Source organism: Dermacentor albipictus, chromosome 3 (genome assembly GCF_038994185.2).
Source record: "Dermacentor albipictus isolate Rhodes 1998 colony chromosome 3, USDA_Dalb.pri_finalv2, whole genome shotgun sequence".
NCBI classification, from domain to species: Eukaryota; Metazoa; Arthropoda; class Arachnida; order Ixodida; family Ixodidae; genus Dermacentor; species Dermacentor albipictus.
Window position 1 is genome coordinate 99,799,834 of NC_091823.1, and position 25,571 is coordinate 99,825,404.

Below are 25,571 nucleotides of genomic sequence, written 5' to 3' on the forward strand. Positions count from 1 at the left end.
TTATATGAATATTTTTGAATAAGTGAAAAAGATTGGCTTTTCTTTTGTTTTTCAGGGCCCAAGCACCACATTCCAGAGGTCTGCTGTGAGCAGACGTGGCAAATTGCAGTAACATCCAGATAGCCCAATAAACTGTTCGTAGTTCCAGACAAACTTTGCAAAATATAGTCAAAACTTTCTTTTAAAAGTGCGAGCACTGATCCAACCTGACCTTTCTATCAAACATTACATTTTTATATTAGTAACAAAGACATAACTAGAACAGCAGCACTGCAGTGAGGAGGTCACACAAAGGACAAGGAATCATAAAGGTCACATAGGGCACAAGAAGGAAACATAAAGGCAATGACCATTTTCATAGGGGGAAAACAAACATCTTATTAACAACAGTCAAATAAAGCAAAACACAGCACTCAATGTAAAAGTTTACTTATTTTGCGGCTTTTCCCTTCGGCGTCTGGACAAACGCGAAACCGTCGGACGTGGAAGCTGCGTTGATTCCGCGTTCCGAGCAACGAAAAGCATTGTCAAATGATGGCGGACTACTTGGCGCGGTAACGATAGCGCAGAAGCTCCGCCCCCGTGGCTTCCCTTCATAGCCACAAAAAGTTGTCCGCGAGTATAGCCGATTCGCCCGTCCGTCTGTCGCCTGTACGCCGAAAACTCCTTCGGCGTAACCCCATGCGCGTGCGCGAAAAAAAGGCGCGCGATTGGCTGCGCCAGTAATGACGTCGTTGCTCTGCGTCGCAGCCGAGTGCGCTCACAGCAGTTTCTCTCCGGCTCCGAAAGGGGTAGGCCACGCGTCATACGTACGCCTGAGGAGCAGGCAGCTTTCGATCAGCAACGCCGCGAGCAGAACAGGGAACGAGCTCGTCTACGCCGTGCCGATGCTGCAGCCCGGGTACAAGAACAGGCTCGTGCAGCCGAGCGCAAACAGCAACTGCATACCGAGGATCCGGCAGCCTGCCAAGCCGTCGTTTAAAGAACCCTTGGGATTAACCCAGTGATAAGCACCGATGCCGCATGTTTCAGCTTCGCTGGTTACACATCTGTACGGAGTGCTTGGGCAGTGATTTTTATTTATGACTAACTTTGATTTGCAGGACGCCACCTTCGGATAAATAGAGTTAACCGACAAGACGCTACATGACGTTTGAGGTCCCGTAAAACCAGGCCAGGGCAAAGCCACTTTGCAAAGGTACCATGATACGATACCAGATACTTGGACAACAAATATTTGAGATACAGATGCAAGATACCACCGGAATTAGTGTGTCCGAGACGATATTTTCCGTTTGTATCTTAAGATACTTCAACATATTCGCAAATTTCTTATTATAGATCTATGTAATGAATGTAGCAGCCAATTCGTGAAAGCCACTAGACGCAAGGCAACTGCATTCTTGCATTCTTCGGACTTCATAACAAAGCACCACGCAAGAGAAACTTCGAAAACGACACTATAGCGCCATTGGAATTTGCGCTAAAGATGGCGTACGGATTGGCGTACGCAGCACAGTACGTAGGCTACGAGCAAGTGTCATGGCACTGACGCAAGTACGGACAAAACATCAAGAAAACAAAAGGTCGGCTGCACGCACACGATGGCGTGCTTGATTTTGTCGAAACGGCGCAAGCGCCGCCATGTGACTGTTCCACCAATAGGAGAACGTCGCTGCCTTTAGTTTTATTCGGGTGGCTTAGTGGCAACATTATCAGCTTGAGAAGCGGAGTTCAGCCAATGTTTATAATTGTGCACGTTGATGTTACGATAGTGATTTGTATCTCGTAGCTTAAGATACACGATACATTCTTTCACGTATCAGTAATACAGATACTGATGAACGTCTTGCCAGACGTATCGTGATACAGATACAAGACAACCAAAGAGTATCTAGGATAGTATCTAAGAGACATGTATCTTCGACACTGCCGAGCAGTTCATGAACTAGTGACTTTGCGTAAGCTTCGGAAATATTTTATAGAGGCCACTTCAAAAAAAAGTGTAATTAATGCAAATTTTAACATTCGTCAAGCACCGGAAGAAAGAGTGAACCAACAAAAAAACTAGGCTCGAACATAGCGCCGCTATCAGTCCATTGACGCTAAATCGCGTCAATGGACTGATAAATAAACTTCGTTATATCTTACACTGTCACAGCTAAACGTCTGATATATTGTGCATTTTATTTACACTAAATTATTGCCGCCTGGTATGGGGTATTATATCACTAGATAACATTAACAAAAAACCTACTGCATCTCAAAAGCACGCAGTTCCTACCACTGCAAATGTTTCATATGCTGCACATACCTCACCTTATAGTAACGCAATTAATCCATTAAAGGTTGAATCTATGTACGCGTTCCCTCTGTCCGGTGCTCACCGTTTGACCATGAAACCCAACAAAAATAGCATCAGCTTGTTCCGTTTGATAAGGCGGCGCTACTAATGCAACACATGAAATCGGAATGCTTAATTGGCTTCAGTGCATGAACCACACAACTTATAGAAATCAGTCCTTATCATTACAACTGGCAGCAATATTAAACAGATACGCCAAACTTGGCATAAGCACCGAGACTGCATAGTCGCGCACGTTTCATACGTTTTTTTTTTTTTTCCTATCCAATCATAATGCGACTCAGTACCGATATATACTCCGTAAATCGCTTACCGGCTGTTAATTTTCACATTTCAGCTGCTTTATTTGTTGCAGTCACAAAACGCTGCTTCTTGTGAGCACATAGCCCATGATATTTTGGAATTATTAATGCTTTTTAGTTTTGAGTGTTCCACCTTTTTGTAGTACACCCCCTTACAGTTCGTTTTCATTCTTGCCTGACATTTTCGTTTTCCTTTTTTCTTCTTTTCGAATATGAGGTTACTTTTCAGTATTACAGCTCTAATCAATTTATTTTATTATTCGCTTACTTAATTTATTTGTCGACTGTGATTGTATTGCTTCCTATACCGTATACTATGAAAGGTGATTTTATGCCTTCTTTGTTCATTATTAGTTCTGGTGAGTGTATCTTATCTATGACATCATTTTTGTCGTTATTGGAGTTCCATTGCTGCATGTTTTGGTTTTCGGAGCTTTGCACACTTTTTCGCGGTGATGCATCTCAATTGATATCCTTTTTTATGCTTACTGTTATGCTTACGGTTTTAGGTTACTGTTATGTGCTTTCTTTTTGCGAAATTATTTTTCTCCAAGTGCTGCAATTTATACGGTACGTTTTTGTTGCTACCAACATACGTATTATTTAGAAGTGTACGGCAGCTCGCTTGCTGTCGAACTCAGTAGGGGCCGCTGGAGTTTAGACAAGCTGCATTTAGACGCGCTTAGACAAGCTGCATTTAGACGAGCTTAGACAAGCTGCATTTAGACGAGATTAGACAAGCTGCATTTAGACGAGATTAGACAAGCTGCATTTAGACGAGCTTAGACAAGCTGCATTTAGACGAGATTAGACAAGCTGCAGACGCGCTGCCAGCAAGCGCGTTCCAGTCGTCCCTGTTTGTCCACGGGTGATCAACGTCGCCTGCGTATCCCTACCGTCTTTCGTGTATCCCTACCGTCTTTCGTTTCTGAGGAAACCCAAGTCCGTCACCAGCGTTTGAAAAAGGCGAAGTATAGCTTTATAAAAAAAAGTGGGGGGGGGGGGGGGGAGAACAAAAATATTTTACCCATGCCTGCACAAGCGTTTGACAGAGAGAACTGTCAACAGCGCCTCAGCGACGATTGCTTTCCTATATTTAGATTTTATCTACTCGTGACGAGATGGAGCGAAATCGCCGCTTGGCCGATTTCTGCAGAATCGTATCGGTGTAGACGTGGCCTCCGACATTGCATCGTGTGCAGTTGCGATCTCGCCTGCCTAGAGGAATGATTGCTCCTCGCACCGTGTACTATAGCTAGACAGTGCACACATGGGGTGCACGGGGTGCATATTTTCTAAAGGCTGTTTATGCCGCAGTTGCAGCATACCCATGATAGTGTGTCTGCCCTTTCTCTACGATTAACAAAAACAAAAAGAAAGAAAAATAAATAAAGCCACAGGGCCCCGTTGTACGAGTGTGTAACGAGAACGTTTAAGCGTGAGAAGGGGGGGGGGGGGGGGTGCTGTTGTGTGGGCTATACAGGCTTTTTCACTCCCGATATTGAGCTCGCCGAATCGCTCGGGAGAGAAACTAAGTGCGAGCGGTAGGGAGGTTAATCAAGGATGTGTCCGGTTGGCTACCCTACGCTTGGGGAGGGGGAAATGGGAATAACAGATAAGGAGAGAAAATAAAGATAACAGCCAGTCGGGAGAAAGAGGGAGATAAGAATACAGGAAGGCAGGGATGTTAACCAGTCAATAGTCTGGTTGGCTACCCTACACTGGGGGAAGGGAGAAGGGGAAGAGAAAGAAGGGAGAGAGAAGGTGTAGATACGTGTACGGACAGCACTTGAGTCAAAGTCGCTCGAGCAAACCAGAAGTTCTGAGAAAACACAAAAGTGCCTTCTCTGCCTTTCGGAGGGTCTGAAATCTGAAGGTCCTGCATCCCTCATGACATTTCACTGCATTTATAGCTTTTTTAGCTAAGTCTGCCAAGCTCCTCTCCGATGCTAGAACGCTCGCTGGCTTTCTAAGCCGACACCGGCGCTGCCGAAAGCGCTATGACGACGACGACTTTATGACAATGACTGTAGGCGACGATGGAATGACGACAACGAGGTGACACGGGATGACAACGAATGCATGACAACGCCTGTATGGCGACGGTGACATAACAACAGCATCGCAATCACAACTGAATGACGACGGCACGATTACGGTGGAATAACGAAGGAGAGGCGTCGATAGAACGACGAAGGGGGTATAACGACAAAGGGAGGACGTCGAGTTTGCAACGAGGATGGCACGATGACGACTTTGCGACGACGATTGATGACAACGATGTCGTGACGACGACGATATGACGGCGATGTTATAAGACGGCGTAAAGACGAGTGTACGACGGTGATGGTATGAGAATGACGGGGTGAAGACGACGGTGAGAAGACGGTGGCGCATACTTACGGGAACTGTAGAGCGCAGAATCTCTGGTATCGGCCCACCGCTGCGGACGACGCCAACGGCGCAGAGCTGAGCAACGAGTCTAGAAAAATTAACACTTCAGAAGTCACAATTTCACCCGAAAGACGAAGCATTGATAGCAATAACAAAGTATAAAACTCCACGAAGTAAGATGTTTACTTTATGCGCCGTGTAATTGGCGCAAACATTCGCTTACTAATTAAATTAGCAAGCATGGTATCACGCACACATGAGCAAACATGAACAGATATCACTCGATGAGCGCGAACACACACTGTATGGTATACCACTAAGCAGGTTATGTAATTTTATATACTGCACCAAGATATTACCGGGAACGCTGACTGTATCAATTATGAGTTTTTGGAAAGGTGAAGTTCTTATGCCCAGCTTGCCTGGTGTGCCATGTAGGCGTGTGAAATGAGAGGCCTGTGCAAAGGCTGATGACCATTAAAAATGCCCGTTATCTGCAGACTGCCTCGCCATAGCAGTGATAGGTCCTTCCTCGCGCAGTTGAGAGTGGCGAAATGCCTGCGAGGGGAAAGCGTTTAGAAGAATGCTCGCGCCCGACTCGTGTCCCGTCTCGCATCTGCATACATTGGCAGCGCGGCCAGACGACGTTGTCGTCGTTGCCGGGAGGGCGCCTTCGCGCAGACAGTTCCCGCCTCCCCCACCACTAACCCCCCCTCCCACATTTCCGCCAGTTATTCAGCACCCCTCTTTGCAGCAGCTCGAAAAGATGAGCCGCAACGCGATTATGATGGACGACACGGCGCTTTAATTGTTCCGGCTTCGGCGCCGTGCGCAACAGCAGCCGGTGTGGCTTGTCGTCTGCTCCGCATGCATGGGAGTGTCGCCGCCGCCTGTCCCCCGAATGAGGTCCACGCGGTTTGTAATGCTAAGCAGCCGGGCATTCGCTTAATAAAGTGGCGGACCCGTAATGGATGCGTCGCCCCGGCCGGTGCATATACGAAGCTGGCGATGCCCGTAGAGTTGTCAGGCTGGAGAGGATGGATAAAAATACGAATAAACGAAAGTGGGAGAAAGACAAAAAAGACACCATCTCGAACATGCCTTCGTGCAATCTTGCTTATTAGCGTCGCGGGGTTCTAAGCGTCGAAGAGGAACTAATGCGTCGACAGAAAGGAACGGCGGAGTGACGTCTCTTACACGCGGCGAAGGACTGTGCCTTGGTCCCCCTTGCACGGCCATCCTCACCTTCGATCTGGGATTGCTCATGCGTATCGAACGGCGAATCGCAACGTCACGAGAGTGTCGTGGGAACGGTAGCCTCGTTTGGGTCTCGGCTGTCCTGGCCCGAGTGATGGCACAATCGTCTTAACGAGTTCGGTCTGAGACAAACGCGGATACCACGCGCGATTAGCCTCGAGGTTCTGCCGGTTAAATTGCGCGTGCTCCGTGGGCGTTGCCCTATCCATTGACGACATTCTTCACCACCGCGTTCAATGCGCGCCTCGTATTTTTCTCCCGAGAATTCGGGATCTTCGTTGACCAGGTGCGTTTTCCTATAGTGCCGGCTAGGTCTTAGCGCCGGACAACGATAATGCCTACAAAATACTGGGTGTCCGAAAAGTACAACTCCGCAGTGATAAAATACACAAAATTATGACGATAATTCCGAACGAGATCGCAGCATCACGTGCGATATGATAGCGCAAGGCTTGTAGTTCGTCTGATAACGTCTGTGGGGTACTGGTGAACGATTACAATCCCCTCACAGCCCACGGCCTGCAGACAGCCATTACCTATAGCACATTGCGGAGATAACTCCGGCAACTCTCCGCCGAGTGTTTTAACAGTATGCAGTGCCGTGTGCAGACATGTCTTCAAGCTGGTGATGGACATTTTCAGCATCTTCTATAGTTATCGCTGCACTGCAGTAACTAAAACTTCAAATTTTAGATCCACCCATTCCACTGCATATATTACTTCTTGGACAGCCAGTACACCAGCGCAATCTGCTCGTACGACTGATAGTTTATTTTTCTGAAATAATATGCAATCCCTTTACCTATCACGTTTCGCTGTTTAGGTGCAAATGGATATATCTCAGAAGTTAATATAAGCATATATTATAAAGCTCAGCTGACATCACTTGTATATAGTATGTCGAAGGCTCTTCGATTTAAGAGCACAAGATGCACCGGCTTTTCCTGAGGATTTAGTATCCGCATTAATGTTCAACCCGCGAGGTTCATCCCCACGACAAAGCACGTACCAACGTTACAGTAACGTTGGCACGTACCGAAGCAGTGCTATTTGTCACGGCAGTGCTGAGAGCAGTTTCGCGCCACCGTTGCAGGCGATGAAGTCTCACTATTCTCCATTCACTGGTAAAGCTAGAACTGACAAAAAAAAAGCTATAGAATTAATCTCTGTGAAGTTGTACAAATTGCTTCACCACTGACTTAAATGCACCGCTGATTTTTCGTTTCGTTTCCGTTAGGAGATCCAATGAATAGAGATAAAGGGAAGCAATCTTTCAGTAAGCAATAGACCGGAGTACTTGTTTCCTGGTCTACATGTCTACTTATAAGCAGGCGACATTTCTTTCACATCATTCATTATCATAACTTTTAGGTTTTCAGCGCACAAAAAGGGACGAGAGACAGAGGTACGACGTGGACGCAGCGGTACCTCTGTACCTCTTTCTCTCGTCCCTTTTTGTGCGCTAAAAACTTAAATGTTATGGAATACCAACATGCCCAAACCTACGCTCATTCACTATCATTTCGTGATAAAAATCAGTATATCCAAACCGTTCGAGTTTGCCTGAAAAGTGAAACACTTCACTCTCGAGGTACGTGCGCGCATCTTCGACGACTCAAATTTCGGAAAGAGCAGGGCCGTCAGTACACTGTGGCGATGACTCAGCGGTTAGCGCGTCTGGTTGCTGCACGCAACTATTCAGACCCCCAGCACTTGAATTCGTATACACGCTACACATCCGCAGGGCTGAAAAAGAACGAGTGTCTCCTCGACCACTGTGTCGATAAATCGGCGACAAGCGCTCAGCTCTTGCAGAGAACCGAAGATCCAAGAACATAAGGGGCGAATGAGGGCTATGCGATTTTAGAGCCCTGTGATGCGCGAAATAAGCACAACCGTTTAAGGCTGCGCTTCTAACGTCTTGCACGTCTGTGTGCGTTACCGCGCTTCTTATTCGCCATCAGGCAGTTGTACTAGCCTGCCATACTTGCTGTACTTCAACAATGCGGCGGTGCAAGAAAGAAAGAAAGAAAGCAAAGTACGGTGGCTTAGATTGACGACACGACAGCGACACAGCCATCTCGTGTCACAGCCATGCGACTGTCACGTGTACACATTCCTTTCTTCTTTATCATATACAGCGAAGTTGTTATTGGGACCAGACCCGCTCAGAAACTCATTGCTTTATGAAAAAAAAAGGAAACTAAACCACTCACGAAGTCTATATATTGAAGAAAAGTGTGGATTGTTAGTTGAAGTAAGCAGGCAAATCCTGAAATGTGTGGGTCAGTAAGGCGTCATATGAAAATTGTTACACCTTTGTTTTTGGCTTTGAGCAAGTGTCCGATAGCGTCATATTGCAGTTATCAGCTCTGCTTCCCGGTATCTCGAGACAACTCCATTTGACACCACATTTATGTTTACTAGAAACGGGGTCATGTCTAGTGCAAACCGTTGTCCAGTCGGAAACTTTAACGTTCATGTCCAAATTAAGAGGGTTGCAAATAATTACTGTACTCTCGATTTCTTTTTACACCCATTTTTTCTATCCAACGATGTTTGTAGTATGTTTCTACGGTTTCCCCGACGAACTAAACAATGCACATTGTTTATATTTGCTAAAAAGTAGCGGCAGAGAATAGATAATGTATTAAAGAAGTCCAAAGCGTATGGACAAATTACATACCTTGGCAGTAAATGATGTATGCAGACTATCCTTAGTGTCATAAGTGTGTTTTATGAAGAACGCAAAATTCATCGTGCTGCCCTGAGGGAACTGTGAACTACAGCACTGTCACATCTAGTGAAAATGGGAGGGAATGTTATGCCAAATATTCTCGAAAAGTCAAATGCATCTGGGTGAATTATACTGCACTTGTAAGATATCTTTACCAAGAGCCCGAACAGGTTACACGCCGGAAGATTTTAAACGGAACCAGTCATACAGTGGCGACGTTTTAACGTGTGTGATTTAATTACAGGCAACCGAAACATTTATTGCAACTGCTTGAAAGAAACAGTTTCCCTGAAAATTGAGTTGTGATTCTCGAGTCGCACAAATCCGTAGTTGTTTCTTTTCATTTTTCATACAGAAAGAATACAAGACGTCGAATGAAGGAAGGTGACCGCAAGAAGCGCGGTAAGACTCGCAGTTTCGAGCACATGCCGCCCAATCCAAAGCTGTAGTATATACAGACCTATCGCACACGACGCCCGCAGATACTCGCGCTCCTAGCGCCCCCTACAACGCCGCGCGGCGCGCGTCGGGACGAAAGGTCGCCGCAGCGTTTGGCAACCCTGCCCTCCCCCCCCCTCTACTTCCCGAAGCCTCGCCGTAACCCCCCTGGCGCTTTTTAAGTCCTCAATGACGTCGTCTTCGTCCTAAGACTCGGAGGGCCCCGAGAGTCAGCCGCCTGCCAGCGCCCAATGATGGAGAGGGCGGCGGCTCGCGCGTTTAGGACTCCTAAACGGCCGCGCCCAGCGAACGTCTGCCGCCGCTGCCGCCAGTGCTGGCTGACTCCCGCGTGCCCTGTCTGCCTGCTCGCTTCGCCCCCCCCCCCTCCTCCTCATATAATCCGGCGGCGGAGAGCGAGGCCCGAAGGAACAACGAACGACAGGGGACTCTGTTCCTTCGCAGCACAGAGCCTCCTGTAGTACGTATACACGTCCGTATAGAGTAATCCTGCAAGCAGCGACCGCGGTGGCGTCGGCCAGTCTCGCGGTCGTCCGCGTCGCGAGCAAACAAAACCGGGAGGGGGGCACAGCGGGTCGCCGGCCCCCGCCGCGGCGCCCGTCGTTGATGCCTTCGCTCCCGGCGTGTGTGCTGCGCGCGCATATGCATGCAGGTTACGTATACGTACGCACATGCGAGGGCTATACCAGCGCCCGCGGGTGCGGTTATACACACTGCGTCAGAGTAGCCGAGATTTGCGCTTTATTCCGGGAATGGGTCTGTCGTCGCCCCCTTATCGCGAGCCTTCGCTCTTACCACTGGAGTGGCGTGATTGCTGACTTAGCGGGGTCGCATGCAGTACGGCTTTTGCGGTTTGAAAAAGATGGAGCGGCGGATCTGTTGCCCGTGTGTATGTATACACGGGCATGGAATGACGGAACATTTGCTCCAGCTTCAAAGCGGTGTACTGAGACGAGGCGGGGAAGATCGAAAGCTGCATTCGTGTCTACACTTGCCTCCAATCCAGACTGCTAATTTGCCTTCGAAAACAAACTGCGTTTTCCCGTATATATTGCTGAGGCAGCCATAATGCACGACCATATATGGAGGCGCGTGCGCATAGTGCTTCAGGCAGCCTACATGGTCTGGACAGCCCTGCTCATACGTAAATTACAAAACGAGAGTACGCGTGACCGCTCTGTTACGACGTTGCGCAACGACTGACCGCTCTGTATCTGAGCCCATTGGCTGCACTCATATAAAAGTGACTGCCGGTGTTCTTGCAGAGGCCTGGCGGCATGCAGCAACGCCACAGGTTAATACAACGCTTCATCCAACTTAATGATGACGATGGTGGCTATTAAATTCAAATTTCATCGCCTGTGAAGCGTAGCGGCTACAAACAGTCACCATATATATGCCTGTAACAATCCCCGTTCTATCAATCTCTTTTCTTCTTAGAGTAGCTGTCTACAGGAATGTATCGCGGGTCCAATTCTCTGCATTTCGTATCATACGCTTCTCTGCCTACCACCCTCATATCTTGTACGCTAATAGAGAAATGACCGTTTTGTTCCAAGAAAAACACCGTAGATTGATAACGTCGGTGACATCGTTCGCATCGTGCGCATTATATTTCGCGGATCATCGAGTCCGTGAATGGAAAGAATACAGAATTGCAAATTTCTTGGAAGAGGCAATCACTGCCAACAAAACTGCATGGAGCTTTTTTTTTTTCCCCAAGAACGCTGTACTGATCACATAGGACTCCGTTCACTGCTCCCATGTCGTATGCACGTATACCTTAAGCGATATCCACGCCAAATTTAACGTACGCGGAATATCATGACTATAACGTGTGATCGATATCACGGATCGGCTAGCGTTTCGACTAGCAGACTGCTTTGATCACGCTAAAGTGCGGGTAGCTGGAAAATGACTCGGACATGAATAAAAATAATTTGTCAAAATGAGGGATGTTGGACACAGCGGGGAGTCCCCGTGTGTAGATTGCGTTCAGTCACGGCTTGTTACAAAACAACTCGCACTAACGACATCATCATCGCACTCGCTTCAATCATTCTGAAGATACGGCTTCTTTCGGTAAAACTGACTGTGTTCCAGGTGTAACTTGTCTAACATATAGATACACAAGCGAGACAGCGGGCATACAGACCGAGCGAAACGGCGCGTCTCCGTCATGGTTAAGCGCGTCGAAAACGCATCGGGCGGAGATTCACCGTGTCGTTTGTCGGCCGTAATAGACACAATGTACACAAGCGACGACAGATTAACATCGCGTCCGCATGGTTAGGCCGAGCCTATCTGGTAGCTGCTCATACGTAGCGCTACTACACACACCATATTATACCAGTAATTACCGCCTCTCGTTTCACTTCAGATGACCACCTGGGAACGGTAAAAGATGGGAGGAAAGAAAGAGTTCAAGCCAAGCGTGTTATTTCACCGCAGATGTTGCCAGGTCTCGCGTGCGATTGTCGCGACACCTGTGAACGCAAAGTCCGCCGATCTTTCGTGCACACGTTTGCAGGGGACGACCGCGTCCTCCTCCGTTATTACACAGTGTTCAATCCGCGAAAACTAACCGTTCCATCTAAATTACGACAGGCATACCGACCGACGTTCTGTGTTCCCCATAGGAAAGGGAAACGAGGGGGGGAGAGTTGGAGGGTGGATGTGGCGGGAGTTCAGCGAGCGGTCGAAAGCAAAGATGGTCGTCTGCTGCCACTGCAAGCAGACGAGCAGTAATGAGCAAGAGAAGCGAGGCAAGGCAGGACCAGTCCGCTGGGAAGGGCGCGGGAGAGGCGAAAAAAGAGAGATTGAAAATTGCGCGACTCGTATTTAGATGAGCTGCTGGCCGGTTGGGTGACTCAGAAAACGGTCGCCGGCGCCGCTTGTCAAGCGTCGATGATTGAGCTGTACACGTTGAGAGCTGGCGCGCGCGCATGAAATGACTGGCGACGCCGCGTGTATGCGAGTATAACTCGTCGCGCGCTCCGACAAAGTTGTCTTGTGACAAGGTGGTTATTTTTTCTACTACTATGTTTCTTTTTCGTTGTAGGCCGACTGCTCGAAAGAAGTTTGTTGCCGCCAGGCAAAAGCGACATCTCATTTAGACAACAGATCTAGGAAAGGTCCTGTAAGGTATGTTGATGAGTTATGCTATAGGAATATTCTTGTAACACGTTTTATTTCATTCATTTCTTTCTCTTTCCCATGCATTCACTTTCAAGTTTACAACAGTAACGATTATGTCGGCCCAGCCCTGTCTCTTTTTTTTTTTCGCTTTCTTGTGCCTTGTGGTGTTAGTTTTCAATCACTACAGTGCAAAAAAAATGGGGGGTGCGGACTCACCAAACACCAAACAAGTTCGTCCAGCTTTGTTTGTTACCACCATATATGCCGCATCATAATTTCTTTCAATATATATATATATATATATATATATATATATATATATACAGGGATCTTATTTTATTTCTCTTTCATTGAAACACTACGACAGCAATCGTCTCGCTCAAGGTCTTGGAAGTGGAGAGTTTCCACTATAAACAACTATCTCTTGACGCGCTATCTTGCGCATGCGCCAAACTATAAATCCAAATATTGCCTACAGCGAGGACATCTTTCCGGCCACTAATAGAAGAGCACTAACAGCCTTTCTCACAGAAGCTGAACATATGAACCTCTTCCCCCCCCCCCCCCTCTTTTTCTTATTTGCACTGAGATTAGATTAATTGCGGTACGTGAATAGACTACAGGCTTGTTCAGCTAAGCACATGGAACGAAGTGTGCACCGCTACCAGCTATCTGCTTACCATGAAAGTGTATTTTTATGCGCAGAGTAGTAATCCGGCTATTCAACCTTACGCAGGCTGACATTCAAATTAAACAGTTATACTAAGACATCTCGATCGCGTGCTTCTGCGAGCTAACGTTTCCAAAATCTGTTTTACAGACTTCCTAAACAAGTCTCTGAAAGAGACAAGAAGAAAATGAGGAAACGAAAGAAACAAACAATAAAAAAAACAGGTAAGATATATACCTTAAGCGTACTTCCACGCAGTGAAAATCGTGTTACTTCCTCGCAAAAAAAAAAGCCCTCCATTCTGATATTTCTCAACCTGTTTTATATGATTTCTGACTCACCACAGTCACCAAGTTATTAACCAGGTGCTCGTTAATAAGCTAATGCGACCTGCAGATCCTAAAACAGCGTCATCGCTGAAAGGGATCTCGTTGTTGCGACTTATAAGGAACGTATATCTTATAGGGGGGACAGAACAGGCTGCAGCATTGGCCGTCATTTGGCACCTATAACCAGAGCTTGGTGAGCTGTTGTTGCGGCTAACTCTATCACAAGTGTTTTCCACGCATTAGAAAAGCTGAAATGACGATTACATCTTCACACGGGTGCTTCATTACCCTTATTTGGCGTTACGTTTTTCCCCGCTTTTCTTACAGATGCATTTTTTTTTCCTTTGTATAAGTTCACTTCTATGTCGTAGTATGCGGCTCCGCCCCCGTCTCAGGACGGCGGTCTGCCTAACAATCAGATCTTGGTTTTGGCACGTAAGACACCAGAGTTTAGTTTAATTTAATTACTTGGGGAGATCTTACCAAACCATGCTAGGATCTCCGGCCGGGCAAGTCCTCCTGTTAGAGAAGGAACGTTCTGTATGAAATTACACGTGCTCGAGATTATTCGTCAAACACCAAGTAGAATACGAACACTTATCGCAACTGTAACCGGATACTATTTGAAGGCATGCTACATATAATGAACGAAGCTAATGTAGAGTCGAAAAAATATTTCAAGCAAGGTCCACGGATCATTTGGGGATGCTTACCGTCGCTAATGCGATCGGCATTCAAGTGGTACTTCATTCACGTACTTTGGAGATAGGAGATATGCTACTCGATAACGTATCGTCATTGTTTTCTTATCGCGCAATCCGGTTTAGAGGCCACTAAAGTGACACAGACACCGCCGAAACGCGCAACGCACGAGCCGTGTATACTGCAGCTTGGCTCCTCTCCTGCGCTTTCCTCTGGACGCGTTGCGCCATCCAGCGGCGCGCACGCGAAGCCCCCTCCTTTTTTTGCATGGCCTCCGAGATTGCATTGGCGGCGCACCGGTGCGTGCTAACGCCGAGATTTATTCCATCGTCGACCAGCCCCTGAACGTGGCCGAGCTGGTACAGCATCGGTCCACTGTGCGCGGGGATGCAGTCTCGATACCGACGAGTGCCAAAGTTTCTGAAGTCCCTCTATTTATTCGAAAGACCATTGGGTTTAAAGACGCTAGAAACGTGATAGAAACCGTAAAGTGTCGGAAGTTACAGCTAAGAATGCTAACCGCATTAAAACCGATGCCGGCCGCGCGCAGAACCAGGCAGCCAACTTCGAGGTGGCGAGGGCGAAGCGATCGACGCTGTCGATTCGATAGCACTAGAGCGCTATATTCTTGCACTGCGCTTTCGTTGAGTTTGTTGCCTTGACTAAAGTTGTTCAAGTATATATCTTAGATACAAATATTATTTTAAGAAAGCGTTAAAATGTGGACGCAAAGATATAGTAATGATATTCGTTGGTGCATTGAAGTGCTAACACGTAAGCCACTATATGAATGAAGTTTTGCTAGTTTTCTTTCGTTGTTGGGGTGGGGGGGGGGGGGTCGCCAGGTGGTTAAAATCAATTTGGAGCCCTTCCCTACAGCGTCCCTCCTCATATAACCTACTGTTCCGTTCTGAAACGTTAAACCCCATAATTTTTCTAATTACCTTCTAAATGTTCATTCGCCCCCTCTCCCTCCCCTTCCCGCACCGGCACATGCTTGCCCACAAACGTTCGCCCACGCACGCACACCCCCAATCAAAAGCCTAAATACCTATATACTATCTTAAGTTGCCGTCTTTTATTACAGCTACGCACCCGAAAAAAATTGTAACCGCCACCAACGCAAGGTGACTACATCTCTTCTTTTTTTAATAAATAAGATAACACGTATTTGCACCTCTGCAACAAAAATGACACTTCCCGTTAGGGCCGCATAACATAACGTTGATATATGAAGAACAAAATACAAGTGACAGAAGCTTAACAGCAGGTTGATTTCGAGAACAGCCTGCACAGCTCGACGCCAAGCAAGCAAGCACAAACTTGCCAGAGGCGTAGGCCACAGACCGCGAGCAGCGCCGGTTGGCCTCGCAGAAGCGGCGGCGGCGGCAAGCGCATCACCAACGCCTGCACCAGCTCTACACCGCGATCTCCACCGCGCGCGGTCACCCCTTGGGGCTCGCCTCGTCGTCGATCGACGCCCGCGCCACGCCATAGCCACCGTTGCTGCTCTGCGGCGTCCTGGCCGTCCAAATTAGCCGTCAGCGCCAGTCGGCTCTGGCGCTCGTTCTCCCTTCCCCCGACCTTCCCCGCACCCTCATCTGAGACCCAGCGGCACGCTGTTGCCGCGGTGGTGATGAGGAAAGCGGGCCCGGAAAGAGAGGGCGGGCCGGGCAAGGCCAGCTCCATTTGCACGCGACAGCGGGCCTCAGTTTTCCGTGCCGCTGACTCGCCAGATTAGTCCCAGAGCAGCACGGCAGCGGGCCCGGCAACGAAGACGACGACAGCCGACACGCGCGTGCGCGCGCGCGCTATAGGGGAAAGCGCCAAGCGCCACGAGCCCTCAACGCGCACGAAAGCCGGGGTCCGCTTTCCCTTGCTGCTGCTGCCGCGACTGCCGTTGCTTCTGCTGTAGCAGGCAGGCAGGCAGCAGCCGTCGCAGCTAACATCAGCTAAGCAGCAGAATAGCAGCTCTAGCCCCCTTCCCCAACGCAGCCGAAAGCAGGCGCATCGGAGCGTGCGCGCGCAGGCGCGCAGACCCAAACCTTGCCGAGGCCTTCAGAAGCCATTGCGTTTCCCCCCCTCTCTCTCTTCTTTCCACCTCTTTCTCGGAACCCTTCTTCCATCGCGCCAGCGGTGCTGCGCAAGCCTGCTCCCAAGAGCAGAAGCAGAAACAAGTTGGCGCAATTAAAGAAGGAAACAAGGCTCGCCTGCTGCAGCCAGCAGCCAACCACCCACTGTACTTCCACGTCCCGCCTTTCGCAGCACCGCGCAGAGCGAGTGGACTCTCTGCCACCCCATCCGCCACCGCGTTATTGTTTTCGCTTCTGGGTTCTGCTGTTTGTTCTCGCGCGAAATCAAGGAGAGAACGCTGCATGCAAGGGACGCCCGAGGCGAAAGGGTTGCCAGCGAGTGGGCGCGCGCGACGACATTACGACGGCAGCGGATGAGCGGAATTACGCGAGAACGAGGAGCAAGAATCACCGGGGCGCCCCTTCTCGCCGCTGTTCGAGCCAAACTTTCGAAATTGTCGGCCCTAATGCAGCGTCGGGAGAGGGGGGACGAACGGCAGGTCGCCGCCCGGGGATGTCGCGAGAATGGGCGTCGAAATGGTTTTTGTAACGCTTCGCATCGGCCGGTACTCGCTCTGACCGCGGAGGGCTAGTGTCCGTTTCGTTCACATAAAGAGGTACGTCGCAGCGACAGAAAAGGGGCTTCCCCGCAGTAAACGTAATCATGCAGTGAAACAACCGTACCGGGAGAAGAAAGAGCAATAGGGACAGAGAGGAGAGTCGGTTCGCAGGTGGCGAACATCTGTCCCGTTCAGGAAGTTGTTTAGGGAACGAAAAGAAAACTAATAAAAAGACTGTTATTCAGATGCGCAAGGAACGGGGGAAGTTAATTTTTCGGAAACGCAGCAGTTAAGCGCGGTATTCCCAACGAAGCGATCGTTGGTGCGGATGGCGAAACTGATTCGACGTCTCGCTGGCTAACTTTGCTTGTTCTCCGTAACTCGTAAGCGCATCGAATAGCTTGCTTCATTTGCTGTCATCATTAAAGCTCCTCTCATTCAAAATGCTTTCAAACCTCTGACATTTCCTCTCTCTCTTCCACATTTTTCTTTCTTCCTTCTTGGGCTGAATCACAGATGATGTTTAGAAGCTCTCTGAATCACATTGTGCAACGACAGCAGCGTTTCTCATTATTTCACAAGCGTGGAATAGCACTTAATCAGCAAAGGCATAAATAAAAGCAGAATAACTTAATACCGCTCTGATAAGGCTACGATGATTTTTTTTTTTTCAGGAGGCTTTGGCAAAGACGAGAACAATTGCCTTGTAGGCGCCATCGTGAACACAAAGATTTATGTTGGTGTCACATGTTTTAATTGGTCGCACTTTAATTGGCAAATTAGCAGGTATTATGAAGTAATGCTAATTTCTTCCAAAGGATTTCCCCGTGAAATTATTGTGTGACAGAACGACGTTGGTACGAGAAATGATTAAAGTTCAAAAGCTTGTGCGTAGCTCAACCGCTACAAAGGTGCCCAAACGGTATTTCCGTGACATTAAACATGTATTTTACGGTGGACTGTCTATTTCTTAGCAAAACACAGCGAGGAGTACATGAGAGGATGACTGAGAATTTACGCCCAATCGTCTTTTGATGCAACAACAAAATAAACCAAACTGAAGAGCGTACAAAAGACAAGGAGAATGCCGACTCTCTACCCTATATATGGTTTCATGGTAAAAGATAGGTTCGCATTGTCTGCGTGATAAGAATACAAGACTGTCGTATTAAGAATAATTACACTTCCCCGTCCCAGCGACTTGGGGATTTTTCGCACTTATTAGTTTACTTCTTCACCGGATAGCTGTTGACTTCCTTCACTATATGGAACATGAGTTCATTGCGACCGCAATGAATAATTAATTTGATTACCTCTTGTTACGACCAGTTCAAAACGCACGCCCCTACTTTCTGCAGCAGGCTGACCACATCACGAAAAAAAAAATTACCGACGATTACGTTACTTCCTAATGCGAAATTTGAGCGCAGCAAATAAGCTGTTTCACCTTTTCGATAGATTGAGGCAAAGAAATCGAGCAACACATGTATGCGCTATCACAGAATTTTTTTTTTATTTTTCACACGTATTCCTTTAACAAAGACTCCACTAACAGTTCTTGACAGTCATGAAGGAAGCTTTGTGGTCGGAGAAATAGACTGATATATGTTCGACTTGGTACACCAATGCTTGATTCTCAAAGACGAGATCTATACAAGTGCCTCGCGAGGTTGTCACAGCCGTGGGACGCGTTACGAGCGAGAGGAACGGGATGTTCTCCCGCATAAGTGTTAGGAAATTGCTGTTTGTCTTTATGTCAACATTAAAGTCCCCCACTACTAACATCGGTGTGGATCGATGGACGGTTAATGCGAGTTGCAGGAAGTGCACGACGTCTTTCGTGAGTGCGGTAGTGGACTCACGAAAGCGGTATCAGTCGGTCGCTGCTAGCGCTGGGGGGATGAAAGAGGGGCGGAGCTGGTTACGAGGCCGACGACAACGCCGACGACGACGCGAAACCCAGGAACGGACACCAAAGAGCCATTTGTGTAGCCAGCCCTCCTCCACAGTCTCTCCTCCTCCCTTCCATCATCCTCCCTCGCCCGGAGAGCCGACAGCGCGCATGCGCGGCGGCGGAGCAGATTCGTCGGCGAGCTGGTTACGAGGCCGACGACAACGCCGACGACGACGCGAAACCCAGGAACGGACGCCAAAGAGCTGCGCTCTAAAACAAATGAAGGTCGCGGTCATGTGCTACCGCATATACTATTGGCCGCGAGATCGAGCAGAGTCGCCGCCTGGCGGGCACTGGCTGAACCACGGATGGTGTGGATTGCGCCGCGCTTCGTTTGCTGAGCCACACGTGTTCACACGTGCGTGTTCGGCATGTGTAAATCTTTAAAGACCAATTCTGCCCTGGTGGTAGCGCAGTCGGAAATGCTGCTCTGCATTTTTTTAACGATGTACAGAACCATTTAGCCCTGCACTGTCGACGCTTGCCCTGTGGTAAGATCAATGAATGCCCATGTCGAGCGCGCTACGTGCGATCGTCGCACCCTCCGCTCGCCATAATCACAATGTAAGTTCACTGTCACTTTGTATTTCGAGTAAACCACAGAGAGCGCTTTGCCTCATTTTTGAGACATCAAGTGGTCACAACGACGCGTGAATGTCGTGCTTTAGCTACTTGTCACGATGTGCTGATCACTCCGGAACCTCGCAACTTGAACGAGGTGGCGGGCGTCTGTATCACTAAGTAGCAAAAAATGAAAAGAAAAAAGAAAGAAATTGCTCTCATGTACAGTGCCGTACACTGCTGTGTAGAGTGCGCGGCAGCAACCGGCTTTGCTCTGCCAGACGATAACTGGCGGCAGCTGCTGGGTCCGAGACAGTATGCCCAGGGGCATGCGCGGCCTAACAGACATGCAGAACTGCTTTTGACGAGTCGCGACGTTGAAAATATCCTTTGTTTGCCATAATCAGCACTCGGTCTGAGAGTGCTTGCAGCACGGCAAATGCCATAGGATGAAGCGTATGGGCTGATAACGCATGCCGGTCCTTTCGCAACAAATGAAGCGTGCTCGATCACGGACTGTTCGAGATAACAAAGGCGCTTACGAACATAACCGCTGGTTAAATGCAACGCGCGCAAGTCTACATGTTTATTAGGCCGCGCATGCTCCTGGACACGCTATCGTGGACCAGCAACCGCCTGCAGGTGTCGTCTCGCAGAGCAAAGCTGACCGTTCGCGCGCTCTACGCAGCAGTGAGCGGCACTGTACATACAGCGCCATACACTTTATATTACGATAATTGAATTATGATACTTGCGATGACTGCATAACTATAAGTGTTCATTTAATATATGCTTTTGATGCCACTCGGGTGAACTTACTCCGCCTCGGCAGTAACGCGTGGGCGTTTGTGCGTTAACTAGCTGCTAGAAAATGAAAGCTAAAGTATGGTATTATACGACGATCATGAGTGACAGTGGTTTCTAGACGAGGGACGTCATAACACTGAGTTGAACGGCAGTTACTACAATTTCATCTCGCTCCTCGGTGTGGAGTCGTTAGCTTGATAAAAAGCAGAAGCCATTATTTGCTCAACTAAAACAACCTGATGATTTCAGCCTCTCAGATAATTGCAATCTTACGCGTAGCCATGAACGACAGCTTCGTGCCTAAATGACTCGTTTTTAGTGTTATACTGCGATGGAAATAATATCTTCTGAAACAACCTGGCGATCCCACTAAAGTTTTGTTACTCACAGTGGCCGGGCTTGTATATATATAACTGAACTGCTTAACTGTTTGAATTTCGCAGTATCGAATTAAGAAAGAAAGAAAGAAAGAAAGAAAGAAAGAAAGAAAGAAAGAAAGAAAGAAAGAAAGAAAGAAAGAAAGAAAGAAAGAAAGAAAGAAAGAAAGAAAGAAAGAAAGAAAGAAAAACGGAGATGTATGCCTACAATTGCTGATGTAAAGTGCGCTTTAACCTGCTACTGTAACTTCGTTGTACAGGGACACATACTTCTTTTTTTATATAACCAGTTCAAGAGTCGTATAGCGAAAGCGGTATTGATTAGGCTGCGCAGAAGTTTTAGCTGACCAGGCGGAACGCCAGCCAAACATACAGAAAAGGCCTCGAGGAAGTGGCGAAACACAGAGTGCTTTGCTGAGCGCTGCAGTCCCGTACCAGAGAACGAGTTCATCGCGACGATCGTCGAAGATCGGGATCACGATTCGGCACGCTTTCCATTTCGCACTGCCGCCTCTGTCCTGGCTCAATTTCTAGCCATACTTTCGCGTTTTGCGCAAGAAACCGTATATACCACCGGCTGTCGGGCGCCATTTTATTCACCGACGGCAGTAAATGTCGGTGATGGTGCATGCAACGACCCAACTCCCCACTCGGGAGCGGGTGATTTGAATGACATTATAGAGGTATGTGGACACTTCAGATGCGATTATTTCTTGATCTAACTCTTTTATTGACACAATACAAACGCTGCGAGGTTTCTGCAATGTTATTTTAGGTCTACGTTGACTTTATATTTGTCTTTCGAGTCCCGTTAAAGGTGAAACAGCTGGCTAAACGCTGCGACGTTTCTCCGACGAGGCAAATAGTCATGCAGAAGCGCAAGTTTTGTCTCGGTCGTCAGCTGGTCCGTGCTACAACCGTAACTTTGACCAGGGGCCGAGTATTTGGCGCGGTGCCCTTGACTCGTAGCAGAGGGAGAAAGTGAGTACGGTGACAAACGGCCAACAGCGCGCGCTCTTTCTCTTTCTCTCTCCTCTCGTATCGATCCTTGGAGAAATGTCCTATACGTGTGGCTTGGCGAACGCGTTTAGACCCTCCTCGCATAAGTCATCTCACGAGAGAGCGGAAAAGGAGCTCAGTGTGTTCACGCCGACCTGTCCCCTTGAGCTACGGTAGAACACCAGCGGGAGCAAAGAGCGAGGAGAACGGAGAAAATTTCTTCCACGCGGTCAGCGACGGAGCAGTCCTTGAACCGCGAAATCTGAAGTGCTGTTACGAGATAGTCCCCGCGAACGTTCGACCGAATTCGCGTGGCATAGCAAAGTCATAACGTCATGAGCGCCAAACTTGTTTGTTGCTTTAAAATGTCCCCCGATAAGGACTGAGAGGCATAATTCGGTGTATAGGTATAGTGCACGAAGAAAATTAGGGTAAAGGGAAGAGACGGGGAAACAGATGTCATTTACAGCGAAAGTTGTGCGTGACTTACCTACCGTAGTTTTTTCGGCGTCCAGCAACAGAAACGGACTTATCGATTGCTAACAAACTCATACGAGTGCAGTTAGGCAGCGCAGATGTCAAAATGCGGAACAGATTAGAACGCTCGCCTTGAACAATAGCGTCACGTCAATGTTATCGCAGTATATAAGCAGGAGAGGTATCGGCGCTAAAAAGAGCTGCGTTATCGATGTGGTGGACACGTACAGTTCCTACACCCGAAGAACAGCATGCGTATGAGGAGCGCCGGTGCGAAACGATCACCGACGAAGACGAGTTTTTGTCATTTCTTTTTTTTTTTGCTATGCATTAAGGCAGGCCATTTCGAGAGAAAAAATATTGATGGCTGATGAGTGCGAATCGCCTTTAGACACGTAAATTTGGTCTCATACTTAAGAGAAATAAAAGGAGGGAAAGAAGTGTATACTCCATTCTCCCATCCCGTGACAAACCTTTTGAAAGCCTTGTAATTCATTTCAAGCGCTGGAAGTCTGGATCTCGAGCTAAAGAGTAAACGACAAAGCATTGAAAAGGCTTCCTAGCCGACGGACTTCTGACCGTTCACTTTAACCCCGACGTAGTGGCGTCGAAAGCAACCACGTATAGGACCGATTAGTAACTCCGACTGATGGGGTCTAACCGTGCTTCTAATCGTGTGGATAAGAAAGGAAGCCATATTAAGGAGCGACAGAACGCTCAAGGCAGGGGAAAAGTCACGAAGAGAAGGAAGACGAATGACACTTAGTGAAGCTTAAAGTGGGCCGAACAAAATTAATAGTACAGAGCAGCACTTCGTGTAGGATAACTAATCGAACAAGAAAACTAAAGAAAAGACAACAAATTTCGGGAATCGAGGACAGCGCAGAGACGCCAGCGAAAGACGAAAGACTGTCATCTGGACGGTCGCCAAGCAGGGGTGCCATTCGCCCGTTTAGCTCAGGCCTGTCAGTCAGTCGAACAAAAACGATAATAAGAAGAAGGGACAAGTAAACCAAACAATAAGTGCGAAACGCTAGAAAAAGCCAACACCGGCACCAAGAGCAAAGTGTAAAGGGCAACCAACTATGCCTCGCTGAGGACAATTTTTCGTGCGACCATGCGAGTGTATACGAGGACACGAAGTTGCAAAATTATCTGTCCCAAATGCTCATCTTTTCCTTTTTGCTTCTTGTCTGACGCGAGCGTAGCAGCAAAATAGTTCGTATAAATGACTTGTCTCGTCTATATATATATATATATATATATATATATATATATATATATATATATATATATATATATATATATATATATATATATATATATATATATATATATATATATATATATATATATATATATATATATATATATATACGTTCAACATGTGAGTGCCTAGTGCGAATGTAGTAGCGTATAGTAAACGGAGAATTATATATAGACCCCTTTATTCTGACCAGTTCTTTCCTCCACACTTCGTTTTGCTCAAGAAGCTCGACGCCTTTTGCTGATTTCTACGAATTACGTCCTCCCCACGGTTGTAACCATTTTAATAACGTATAGCGCGTTTCTGCGACACGGATTCTGATATCTAAGAACGGCGGTCAGAATCGTCGCGTCGGAGTGGCGAATGATTCTAGACGCTCATTTAACGCGCTGACCTCTCTTGTTACTCCGTCGTTTGTCACCCTTCGTTATTTCTAGAACCGACACTTTTCTTTCTTTTTCTTTCTTTCTTTTTCTTTCTTTCTTTTCTCTTTTTTTTCTTTTTATGAGCCCCGATGCTCCCGATAGTCTGGAGGTTGTCGCCGTGGTCTTGACCCACTACACTCACAAGAGAATGTTCGCCTCTCCCTTAATTGTTGTTCGCCACTTGTCTGGTTGGTCTTTCAAAGACGGTTAGGTGGTTGTAGCCACACGTCAGTCAGAATATCAGTATATAGGGACGACATTCGTTTCTGGGTTTCAAGGTGCGAATGCCTGGCCCAATTAACACAAAAATTTCAGTTAATTTTTTTTAAAATTTAATTCTGGTCGATTTGTCAACATTTATGAACCCGAAAACACGGACGTATGGGGCAGTTCGCTGTAAACAAAGCTGAACAAGGGATAACAAGAACAAGCGATGAAAAAGAAAAACTTATCTCAAGTACATCAGTGCTCGTATTATTAATATTACGAGAACAAAACACTTCGTCAGCATCTTGTCACCTTAATTGAAACATTATAGCTCACATTCCTAAAACATCCTGGATTTTTTTTTCTGGAACAAGCGATAACTAAACATGAATAAACAGCCTCACTTAGCGCTGGTTAACTGTAATACGATTTGCATTACAGCTGCAGCTTAGCGGCAGCCATGACCACGCAAGCTAAAAGCGGCAATTTTGGGAAACGAAACAGTGTCAAAGGCAGGCGAACGCAGGCTGGGCATAAGCCTTGATAAGTTGCACCACCTGCTCCAGAAAAACCTTACATAGAGAAGAGGAACGCGAGAAAGAAAAGCTGAATAAATACCGCAGACAAAACCAAGAAAAAACCCGGTGTCGCCGCGCTCGACGATATCTGCGATGCAGATGTCGTGCCTGTGCACACAGCCACGACCGCGCACAACGTCGCTGTGGACAGTTCACGTGCAAACCAAGAATCAACGAACCCGCGCTGCATATTAGAAGGTATACACGAGCGTTTGTTCGCGTCCTTGCACTATATGGCTTGCCGTATAGGGAGCTCGCGGTTGAGGCGGCTGGGGGGCTAACTACACACGGGTTCCACGGCGGCGCGGCCATATTTGCATACCTCCAGAGAGCGGCCGGGGAAAGTCGGACATTAATTATTCGTCAGGAAGCTAATTAGCTGGGTGCCCCCCCTCTTCCCATCTCCAATCGGCACGCCGTGGCATGTGCCGCACCGGGGCAGAAACGCCGCACGAACACCCGACCAGAGCGCCCTCTGCCGCGTTATACCCTCCTCAAACTCCAGGCTTCCGCGACCAAACTTAGCGCGCTCGGAGTTCACCGCGCGGACTGGAGCAAACATTGCTTTGCAGCCAGAGCCGCATGGAGAATGGACCGCGTTTTCAACCAAGGGGAAGGTGGGGGGGGGGGGGGTTGCAGCGCCTTCTTTCGCGCATTCCGAGGGGGACCACGTATAACTGGATCCAATTATCCGCGCTCTCCGCACACGTGCCTCGCGAAAGCATCGCCGTCCGTCCGTCCGTCCGTTTGGGATTACGCGCGCAATCCCACGACGCGCACGCGATGGGAACACACTGTTTGTAGCGCACTCACGCATGCACGATCCCCGCGGCGCAGGCGCCCTGCAGCAACGCGGGCGCGCGCACACACGCACGCTTGACATTCGCCGTCGTCAAAACTCGTGCCGGAATGCGTGCACTTGTCACGCGTGCGATGG

At 48.0% G+C, this 25,571-nt stretch overlaps 1 long non-coding RNA gene across 1 annotated transcript; it reads left to right on the plus strand.

The window, feature by feature from the left end:
• Nucleotides 1-1,132: 1,132 nt before the first annotated feature.
• LOC139057874 (uncharacterized) lies at nt 1,133-15,470 on the plus strand. Its single transcript, XR_011513062.1, has 5 exons — nt 1,133-1,198; nt 9,411-9,457; nt 12,573-12,655; nt 13,470-13,543; nt 15,438-15,470. It is a non-coding gene; the product is annotated as an uncharacterized lncRNA (long non-coding RNA).
• Nucleotides 15,471-25,571: the final 10,101 nt, after the last annotated feature.